Here is a 12,205-nt window from a genome sequence, read left to right on the forward strand (position 1 = left end):
TCGGATTTGCAGGCAGGCAGCCGGCACCGGCAGCCCTGCGCCCCGCCCCGCGCGTCGACCTTGTGGAATTTTTTTTTTCATTTTAACACTTTTTGGAAATTAATTTTAAATCTAACACGACCGATTTTTTTTAAAACTAACACTTTTGGCCGCGCCTATTGCCCTGGCGCGGCCAAATGCCTGTGCCGCGCCATGTATGGTGACGCGGCACATGGCTGACGTGGCGGTAACCGGGTCCGCTGACCGCTGACGGGGCAGGTCCTACCGCGCCACCGATCTTGGCGTGGCTACGCCAAATAAAACCCCGCAGTGAGGCCACCCGCCCGCCCACGGCCCTGCTCGCCCGCCCGCCGCCAGCTGCCTCTGCCCTACCCCGCCGCCGCGCAGCTCCTGCGGCCGCCTACGTCGCGTCCGCCTGCCTACGCCGCACCCGACCACTCCTACCGCGCAGCGCCCACGCCGGCCGCGCCCGGCCAGTCCCGCCGCGCAACGCCCACGCCGGTGCGTCAATGTCGTCAGCTCCTAAGGTATCTCCCTCTCGATTTCATGTTATTTTGATTATTATTATTTTAGGATAATTAGTGATTGAGGATAATTAGTGATTTATGATAGTTAGTAATTTAGGATAGTTAGGGTTTTATGATTGTTATTGATTTATGATAGTTTGTTAAATTTAGGATACTTACTGATTTAGGATAGTTCGGTTAGTGAATTTGTTTGTGATTTACGTATGTAGTTTTTATGTTCGAGGTTGTGTGTTCTAGTATAGTTAGGAATTTGGGTTTAGGGGTTGATTAGGTATTTATTAATTAATTTATAGTTAGTTATTTAGTTAGGGATTTTAGGTATACCTACTAGTTTACAAACGTCGGTACTTACTAGTGTGTGATACGTCGATTTTGATGATTTCATGAAGTTTCGTCAAATGCTTATATTCCTAGTGAAGTTATTTATGTTACAAGTGCGTGATATGTCTGTTAATGTTACTTTGAATATATACATGTGCTTTCATATTGTGTTCGTATTGCATAACAAGTAGTTCAAATTTTGCAATGCTACATAATGTTAATTTGAATTTTGTTAATTTGAATACTCTAACACTTTTTTAATCAATTTATAACAGGATGACTCCACCCACGCAGCACCCGTTATACTCCATTCTTGAGGTGGAGTACAACGACCAGTACCGAGCACATATCTTAAGTGACAACGACGCAGAGGTGGCCTTGCCTCATTTGAGGCCCCGCACGCATACTAGGGCGCACCAGTGGGACAAGCGTTACGCGCCATACATACGGCGTGTCGGCTTCCTCGAGTTTGTCCGTGTTGTCAACCACGGTCTTCCGCCCCTTGACCCAGCACTACTTACTACAGCTGTAGACAGGTGCGAGTGCATTCTTTGTACGTAAACTTTCTTATAACAAATTTGAGGCAAGTAACAGTCGTTCTATTCTTATATCAGGTGGAGGCATGAGACCCACATGTTCTACCTACCTTGTGGCGAGATGACCTTGACCATGCAGGACGTGAAGGCTATTTTTGGCCTTCGGTTGGGGGACTTTCAGTGATAGGGATAGTTGACAACGATCACTGGAGGGAGTTGGTGGCTCAGTTTACTGGCTTTCTTCCACCCGATGACGAGGCTTCCAAGAAAAATAAGTGAGAAATTGAAGCTTATTTAATACTTGCATTACTTTCCTGCAGCCATCGGGTCTCATTTTGTTTGGTAAATTTTAGGAAAACTTCCGGTGTTTTGTCGTCCTGAATCACGGAGCGCTTTGATTACTTAAACCCATAGGCTGAGGAGGCTCAGATCGACAGGTTCACTCGAGTTTGGCTCTAGCACTTTCTTGGTGCTTTCCTCTTCCCAGACGTCTCGGGCAATACCATCAGCTGGATCTTTCTTGACATACTATGCCAGCCGTGGGAGAACATAGTGGCGTACAGCTAGGGCAGCGTAGTCCTGGTATGGATGTATCGACAGCTATGCGTTGCCTGCCATCGCACCTCAATGTACGTGAACCTTGGGGGTTGCTCGTACCTACTCCAGGTTTGGTATTGGAAACGATGGCCCGTTGGGAGGCCACTTAGTACTGGTTTACCGGTAAGTACTTCGGTTCATTATATTCTTCGATATGGTTACATATGATGCATTTATTAATGGCTAATTCATTATCATGTTCAATGCAGCAATGGAACGGGCAGGATACACTCCCTACAGCTCTGTTTATCTTGACGGAATCAGAGTTAGTTAGAGAGAATGCGAGGTGCAAGTACAGGGAGTACACGGACGGTCTCGACGTCCTGATACAGCACCAGGTTACGCTCTCTTTACTATCATACCTGTGTCTTGTTCGATCTACACTATATCACAACCTAACTCAATTACCAAATTTCAGGTGCATTGGTGTCCTTGGAATGCTCCGGAGCTCCAGTACTATCTCAGTCCTGTCACTAGGGACGAGTCAGATGAGTATCGCTGCAACGCCCCTCTTATTTTCTTCCACGTGGTCGAGATTCACTTGCCCATCAGGGTCTGTAGACAGTTTGGAAGAATGACAGGCTGCCCACCACCGCTTTACTCCACCAACCAAGGATTGCACGAGTGAGTTATCGATTAATAATAGAGCTATAATTCAGAGGTGTGTGTGGTACAACTAACATCGTTTTGTTGCAGGTATGACCACAGGAAGAGGTACAAGACCAAGGGTTGGTGCGTGACACACAACGCGCACATCCACTTGTAGGAGACTAGGGAATGGTAGCCGGTCCATGCGGGTCCTCCACACGACCAGCACACCTTCGACGAGTACCTGCGCCGGCTTCACAGGTCTACGAGGACACATATCAAGCCTCCGTACACTGAGGAAGCGATTGACGAGGACTCGGAGGAAGATGTGATCGAAGATGTGTACGACGTTGCCACTAGAGAGGACACACAGTTACAGAGAGCCCCGCTATAAAGATACATGGTAAGATACTTGAATGGTACAATTTGTTATCCATTTGGTATTAAGTATGTATACTAAAACTGTTGAACCATGTTTCTGTACCCAGGCGACACAATTATCGAGGCTGTCCAATGAAGCAGCGTACCGGCTTCACGAGTCTAGAGGGCTAGGGCCAGGTGTTCTCGCGGCTTTTGTGGAGATAAACATAAACTTGTCCATTCTAAAAATGTTTGTTCAGTGTATATGCGTTTGGGAAATGCACTAACTTTAACGTCTATTTATGCAGAAGGTGAAGAAGAACTGCAGGAAGCTAGCCCAGAAGCTGAGCTGTATGGACACTCCTTATGAGGAACCGCCACTCTCGACGTGGTCGGGTGCCACATCTTTAGCCTCTTTGAGGACACCAGTCGGCTCTTCTCAACAGATGACAGGTGCCACTTCCGCGGTGCGTACACCACCACATCATAGCGCTGGCAAGGACCCTGCAACTGAAGACGAGGAGGACGACGATGACGACGACGACCAGTGGGAAGATTGGCTGCAGGACGAGATCGACATGTCTCAGGTAGGTGGTGCCCCGCTTGGTACCCAATGAGCCTCACAGGTACTAACAAAGGTAGTTTCTTTAAATACGTAGGCTACATGAACTAACGATCATAAAGAATTCTAAGTAATCGTGCATATCACATACTTGCAGGGTACGAGCCATACGCACTGACAACGCGACCACACCGACGTTGGCTACACTCCCAATGTGTTGCCAACAAATCCGAAAAGACAAAGACGTCCGAGGGATCCTTACACTCCCGGGTCTTAGTTTGTTAGGTCGAACTATTATTGACGTCTGAAACTTACAGGCTTAGTTGGTTATGTTATGTTGAACTTATGTCAAACCAATTAAAATATTATGTGGCAGCTTGTCAACTTATGTTATTTGCTTCATATCCGTTTCGATGCGTCACGTCATCACTGCTTTCGAGATTAAGTAGCAACTAGTTTAGAAACCGGCAGTCCCGGGGTATCTTGATGCCGGTGGCTGGTGTCTTGCGCGAGGGGTCGAGGAAGCCGGGGTCCATGGTCGCGTCGCCGCCGATCCTATAATATGGGGCCAAAAATATCATTGGCTTATCAAATTCTCTATTCGGCTGTGAAAAAAATTTAACAAAATATAGAAACAAATTCATTATTGACTTTACGTTAAGCAATACTTATAATAACTCCCACTATCGGCGCGACGCGTTTCGGGGTGGCGGTGGGCGCGGCGGCCAGGCTTGCTTGCTGCTCGGGCAGGCATGACTGGCAGCGGGGTTTTATTTGGCGCAGCCGCGCCATGCTCCGTGGCGCGGCACTGCCGCGCCAAGATCGGTGGCGCGGCAGGACCTGCCCCGTCAGCGGTCAGCGGACCCGGTTACCACCACGTCAGCCATGTGCCGCGCCACCATACATGGCGCGGCACAGGCATTTGGCCATGTCAGGGCAATAGGCACGGCCAAAAGTGTTAGTTTAAAAAAATCGGCTGTGTCAGATTTAAAATTATTTTCCAAAAAGTGTTAAAATTAAAAAAATCACCTTGTGTGAAACCCGACCCGTGGGCTTCGTAATCGTAAGAATGCGCCACGGCCCATGCCACACGGCTGGCGCAGCCCACCCACCACATGCTCAATAGTAAAAATAAGTTCACATTGCCTCTCAACTTTTACAAAAGTCTATTTTTTCCTCCCTGAACACTAAAACCGGAAGGGAGGAAGGCCAAGTCCAGCCGTCCAGACAAAAAGGACCCCAAACGCACGCCCAGCGCCGGCTCATGCCCGGCGGCTACGGAATTTCGGATTTGCAGGCAGGCAGCCGACATCAACAGCCCTACGCCCCGCCCCACGCGTCGACCTTGTGTGCAGACTAGAAACCCAACCTAGCGGGCTTCGTAATCCTAAGAATGCGCCACGGCTCATGGCACACGGCTGGCGCAGCCCACCCACCACATGCTCAATAGTAAAAAAAAGTTCACATTGCCTCTCACCTTTTACAAAAGTCTGTTTTTCCTCCCTGAACTCTAAAACCGGAAGGGAGGAAGGCCAAGTCCAGCTGTCCAGGCAAAAAGGACCCCAAACGCACACCCAGCGCCAGCTCGTGCCCGATGGCTATGGAGTTTCGGATTTGCAGGCAGGCAGCTGGCACCGGTAGCCCTGCGCCCCGCCCCACGCGTCGACCTTGTGTGCAGACTGGAAACCCGACCCAGCGGGCTTCGTAATCGTAAGAATGCGCCACGGCCTAGGGCACACGGCTGGCGCAACCCACCCACCACATGCTCAATAGTAAAAAAAAGTTCACATTGCATCTCAACTTTTACAAAAGTCTGTTTTTCCTCCCTGAACTTTAAAACCGGATAAACCACCTCTCTAAATTATTAAAACTGTTTGGTAAGCGGTTTTCAAAGACAGTTTTGTCTTTTTCTTTTTATTTATTTCGTCTGAATCTTTGAAAAATCACAATAAATCACAAAAAAATCATAAAATAGAAAATCCAATTTTGTTGAACTCCACATGAGTAGATGTACACAATGAATATATAATATGGTATGCTTTAGTTCGATTTTTTTGTTGTAACTTCATATCTATGCTTTTCTGTAATAAATTCATAGCTGCAGTTTCTACGGTCCAATTGTGGTGAAATTTTTATGTTAGAATAATTATTATATGCTTGAACTGTAGTAAAAATTTCATACTCATTGGATCATGTATAACCTTAGTTATAGATAATGAGTATGAAATTTTTACTACAGTTTAAGCATACAATAATTAGCCCACCATAAAAATTTCACCACAATTGTGCCATAGAAACTGTAGCTATAAATTAATTATAGAAGAACATAGATCTAAAGCTACATCCAAAAAATTATACTAAAGCATACCATATTATATGTTCGTCGTGTAGATCTACTCACGTGGAGTCCAACAAAATTAGATTTTCTATTTTATGATTTTTCTATGATTTACTATGATTTTTTAAAGATTCAACCAAAATAAATAAAAAAGAAAAAGACAAAACCGCCTTTGAAAACCGCTTATAACCCGTCAGGGACGTAAAATAAACGGTTTTAAAAGCTTAGTAAGGTGGTTTATCCGGTTTTAGAGTTTAGAGAGAAAAAATAAACTTTCGTAAAAATTGAGAGAGGTAATGTGGACTTTTTCCTCGATAGTATGCCTGACATTGTGCTGTGTAAGTTCTATACTAAACCATTCAATCTGTTACACATGAAATCCTCCAACTTCATTGTTGATTATCCATGCACAATTACATGGGATATCTGCCAATTTCTGCAGCACGCTCATCATGTCTTCAACCGGCCACCATTCAGAGATATCAAGTTTTGAGAGTCATTGGCCAAGGGGGTGTTTGGTTCCACGGACTAAATTTTAGTCCATATCATATCGGACGTTCGGATGTTATTTAGGAAAATTAAATATGAGTTAATTATAAAACTAATTACATAGATGGAGACTAATTTACGAGATGAATTTATTAAGCCTAATTAATCCATCATTAGCACATATTTACTGTAGCACCACATTGTCAAATCATGGGCTAATTAGGCTTAAAAAATTCGTCTCGCAAATTAGTCACAATTTGTGTAATTAGTTATTTTTTTCGTCTATATTTAATACTCCATGCATGTGTCCAAACATCCGATGGGACAGGGACTAAAATTTTCTTGTAGGAACCAAACACCCCCTAATGCACATGCTTACCCCAGTTGCTATTTGGAAGATTTGAATGCTAAAAAAATACATAGAAGTATATGTTTTCAGCTGTATAGGTTCTTGGCTCAATTTGCAAGAGCTGTGGATGAGGTGTCCTCTGGCTAGTCAAACACATGGAGCAACACATGCTAGAGCTCGGGAGACTGACGACGGACGTAGAACTTTCTATGGGACTTGATGATTGTAACCCTTCTTTGTAATTTGAGGGTTTGTATGGTCAATTTATATGGTCGCGGGGATCAAGTGCTGGGGTGTCCTCTTCCCAGTCAAGAACTTGGAGCAGAGCAACACATGCTACTTCTCCGATTGTAATATCTACAAATGCATTTCCGATAATATAAAATGAGAAACTTAAATGGATATAATCTTGTGGAACATATAATCATCTGGATGTTCCCTTGTGTCCAACGCGTGCTCATATTTTAATATCTTGTTGTTTTCAAAGGACCTCATATTTTCCATATCTTGTTTTCAAAGTAAAACACGTGCTTATATTTTATTACCTCATTTGGTGGTCGTTAGTGATCGTGTCTCGGCGATCCGTGCGATCGTCTCGGCGGTATGTGCAATCAAGCAAATCATCACGAACAAGTAATAAGTAGATGCAATTTACATGATAATCAAATAAAATATTGATTAAAAAATATACATGTCTTGTCTGCACCGCATCTTCTTCTACGACTATTGGTGATCGCGTCGACCCCGAACACCGGCGGCCGTGTGTCGTCATTCTGACACGGTACTTTTACCAAGACACCGAAGCCTGTGTACTCGTCACCGGCTATGTAAATGAATCGGATAAAACGGATATCATCGGTACATTTGTTTTTTTATATAGAATTTGAACATGGATAGTGTCGGCTATGTCGGATAGAATACGATTAAATTTTGATATTATAAATATACGACTTGAGTATTTAAATATAGATATAGTATCGGATTTTGAATATCTAGACTCGGATATGGATAGATAAACTTGTCTAAACAGATTTGATCTCAAATATGGTCATAAAATATGCTTACCATTTGCACCCTACTCATCACGGCAGTGGCGACGATGGTAGCGGCAACGGTGGTCTGGTGTGTATCTCCTGCCATGATGGGCATTGGCGGCTATGTCCTAGTCGCTCTTCCATGGGTTCTTAGGATTGAGGCGTTTGTGCGACGGCATGAGGTAGCACGTTCCTGATTTTACGAGAAGAAAACTACTTGATGCTGAGAGAGAGAGAGATGCGCTTGCAACCAAGCCGAGCAAGGGAGCCGAAGACCTCGGAAAAGGAGCCGCGAGGGTCCTGCGCTTCGCCTGGGCTAGGATGAAAATGGATTGGATACGGACAGATATTATCGATATTATATTTATTTTTATATTTTTGTTTGGATTTGGATTCGAATACGGATAGTGTCAACCATGCCGGATATGATACAGTTAGATATCGACATCATAAATATATGATTTGAGTATTCGGATATAGATACGGTGTCGGATGTTGAATATCCAGACTCGAATACGGACAGATCAAAACCCCTCTAAACAGATTCAGTCTTGAATATAGTTGGAAAATATTCGTACCATTTTCACCCGTAGCCTGGGCGCTTCGGAACACGTGGCTTGCATTCACACTGGCCTGTACGGAGACGCCGTGAAGTCGGCCTGCATCAAATTTTCTTCCTCCAATATTTCATTGGCCACGTTCGGCTTATCCCATATTCAGCTTGTTCGGCTTGTTTTTCAGACGGAATAATATTTTTCTCTTACAACAATTCAGTTAGAATAATGTTTTTCAACCAGTTTCAGCCAAAATTCAGCAAGCCGAACGGGGCCAAGATGGTGGCCTGAGTTAGTTCCTCCCCTAAGGTTTACTCTCTGTTACATCGAATATTTAGACACATGTATGAAGTATTAAATATAGACTAAAAAATAACTAATTATATAGTTTGCGACTAATTTGCGAGACGAATCTTTTAAGCCTAATTAGTCCATCATTTAACAATGCGGTGCTACAGTGACATATGTGCTAATGACGGATTAATTATACTTAATAAATTCATCTCGCGAGTTACTGACGGATTCTGTAATTTGTTTTTTTATTAGTATCCAAACACCTCATACGACACCCTCATATGACACTCGATGTGACATCCTAAAACTTTACACTCTAAATTTAAACAAGGCCTGCCTGACTCCACCAAGGATCGAGAGAGGGCCCATCCCCCGCAAAGTTCCACGCCAGCACGACCTAGGGAGTTATTATTATTGTTTTATTAAGCTATAATAAATTTTGTTCAAATACTACCTCGATTCAAAAACAAAAGTAATTCTTCGATCCTCAAATAGTAATGCTGGATTGAGGGCATCCTGACGAACAGATGGACCGACCCCACACACGTAACATCTAAGAGAAAAGAGAGACGTGTAGTGCAGTTACAGTCAGACGGACCCGCATCCATCCTTTCTGGTTTCTACGGGGCAGTGCATGGAAGCGTGTCATTCGGGGTGCAGTTCAGGGTGCATGTGGCTCATGGGAAATCGTGCATGCGCGTGACCATGGAGTCAGGCTCCCTACTGCGTTCGCTGCTAGCTGGAATAGCCAGCCAGGGCCCTAGCCGCACACGCCGAGGGCCGCAGGCCTCCCTATCACGCATGCCCTCTGTTGCCTAACGCCTAGGCCTGGTGCTTCTTGACGTCCTACTCTTTTCTTTCTGTGTTGTCTGCGCCCAGTCCAAGCTGCCCCTGCCGCATGCTGCCTGCAGCGTTGCTGCTTGGCTGTCCGGATTAGCCAGCTACAGGGCTGCCTAGGCGGCTTGCCTGTTTGTAAGAGGAGCATGGGCCCACATCTGCACGCGTCGTTTGCTGCTTCCGTGACGGTTAACCATTGCCATTGGTAGCTGAGTGCTGGCCCAAATTGTTTCGCCACTCTATGGCACCGAACTCCGTATGTTAGATGCGTTTCAGATGTATGTTTAATTTGGATGTTGCATATGTTGCATTGGCTATACACGTATGTTGCAAGTGTATGTTTCAAATGTTCCATATGTTTCAGACGTATGTTACAAGTATTTTATCCGTATATTTTATATGTTGCAATGGCTATACACGTATGTTGCAAGTGTATATTTCAAATGTTTTATTTGTTTCAAACGTATGTTGGAGTATTTTATGTGGATGTTGCATATGTTGTAGTGGCTATATACATATGTTGCAAGCGTATATTTTAAATATTTCACTTCTTTCAGACGTATGTTGCAGCAAGTGTTTTCATTAGTAGGCACAATATATTTTATGTATTTCAAACGTATGTTTCATATGTTGCATCTGAACGTTACATGAATGTATATCTAGTCTCCATCTGTATGCACGTCCACAGGCGCACAACACAGAAGCGAAGCGAGGGACCCAACAGCATGCGGGGGCACGGACGTGGGTGGTTCCCACCTGTATACACCGGCGCGCAACACAGAACGAAGCGAAACTGGCAGCAGGAAGCACGGGCTTGTGTGCGTACGTGTAGCACCATGCGGGGGCGAGCACCGGGCGGGCAGGGGGACATTTGCAGCCATATGGGGCACAAACGAGGCAGACGACAGCAGGTGCAGCGTGCGGTAAAACCTGTTACGAAGCAATCCGTTCATCAAGAAGAAGAACCAATAGGATTACAGAGATCCCATCCAACCAGATTAGTGACATGGATCAACCTTAGCCTTAGATCTAAATCCAACCATCAGTGTAATCTCTCCCTGTAATCACTGTAGTTTCGTACGGACTACTCCATCTTTCGGAACCGACATCACCGGGAGCGCTACCCGTTGGGAAGCCGCGTATCCGCGTCCCCGAACGGGCGTCTGACAACTCCCGTGGCGTCGCTTCAACCTGTATAAATTGTGAGATCGATCAATGGAAAAGTATGGTTCGATTCATTCTTTCTCTCGATCACTACTGCTTTTAAACACGTTATCAGCACGCTCTGAGAATCAAGAGAAGTTTCGTCGAGAAAGATTTCTACGAGACAAATCCAATGGAGGAGGAAATGTGCCTTGTAGATAGTGGTACTACAAATTCTATACTAAGGGACACCAAATATTTCCTAACTCTAACTAAGAGACAAGGAAATGTCATAACAATCGCTGGACGCGATGCGACGATAGTAGGCTCTGGTTGCGCTACTATTACGCTCCCCATGGGTACTCAAATAACAATTGAGGATGCATTATTGTATCCCGATTCAACTTGTACCTTACTTAGCTATAGAGATATCCGTAAAAACGGATTTCACGTGGAAACACATGAAGAACATAAAGAGGAATTTCTCCTCTTAATTAAAGATACCGAACATGGCAAACAACTTCTTGAGAAAATTCCCTCTTTACCATCTGGAATATATTATACATACATCAGACCCGTACCACATGTTGCCTATAAAATAATTTTTCAGAATGTTAATGCATTCCAAACTTGGCATGATCGCCTTGATCACCCTGGCATAGGGATGATGCGAAAAATTATAAACAATTCCCATGGTCACAACTTAGCTAATTCTAAGTTCCCAGAATCTTCTGATTTTACATGCACCGCATGTGCAACTGGGAAATTGATTTTAAGACCATCTTATCTTAAGATCAAAGCTGAACCACTTAAATTTCTTGAAAGAATTCAAGGAGATATTTGTGGTCCTATTACTCCATCATCTGGGTCATTCAAATATTTCATGGTTCTAATAGATGCATCTACACGATGGAATCACGTGTGCTTATTATCCACACGCAACTATGCTTTTGCCAAAATAATAGCTCAAGTTATTAGACTTAGAGCAAATCATCCTGAACATCAGATAAAATCTATTAGAATGGACAATGCTGCTGAATTTTCCTCAAAAGCTTTCAATGACTATTGCATGGCTCTAGGAATTCAAATTCAGCACTCAGTTCCATATGTCCATACTCAAAACGGTTTAGCAGAAGCTCTTATCAAAAGAGTTAAGCTAATAGCAAGACCACTATTGCAGAATTGTAATCTACCGACTTCATGTTGGGGTCATGTAGTCTTACACGCTGCTGACTTACTACAATTGCGACCAACTGCATATCATACTGCTTCCCCACTACAATTAGTACGTGGAAATCCACCGAGTATTTCCCATCTACGGAAATACGGTTGCGCTGTATATGTACCGATTTCACCACCAAAGCGTACATCTATGGGTCCACACAGAAAATTAGGGATCTATGTCGGGTATCAATCTCCGTCGATCATTAAATACCTGGAGCCCCTTACAGGGGACCTATTCACGGCCCGATACGCTGACTGTATCTTCAATGAGGATCATTTTCCGGCATTAGGGGGAGATTACAAGTACCAAAATCAATGCCCGGAAATAAATTGGGATGCACAAGACATCTCCACTCATGATCCACGTACACAAGAATCTGAACTTCAAGTTCAGAAAATCATAAATTTGCAAAACATAGCAAATAATCTGCCAGACGCATTTACTGATTATA

The sequence above is a fragment of the Miscanthus floridulus genome, chromosome 7 (assembly GCF_019320115.1).
Source record: "Miscanthus floridulus cultivar M001 chromosome 7, ASM1932011v1, whole genome shotgun sequence".
Taxonomy (NCBI): Eukaryota; Viridiplantae; Streptophyta; class Magnoliopsida; order Poales; family Poaceae; genus Miscanthus; species Miscanthus floridulus.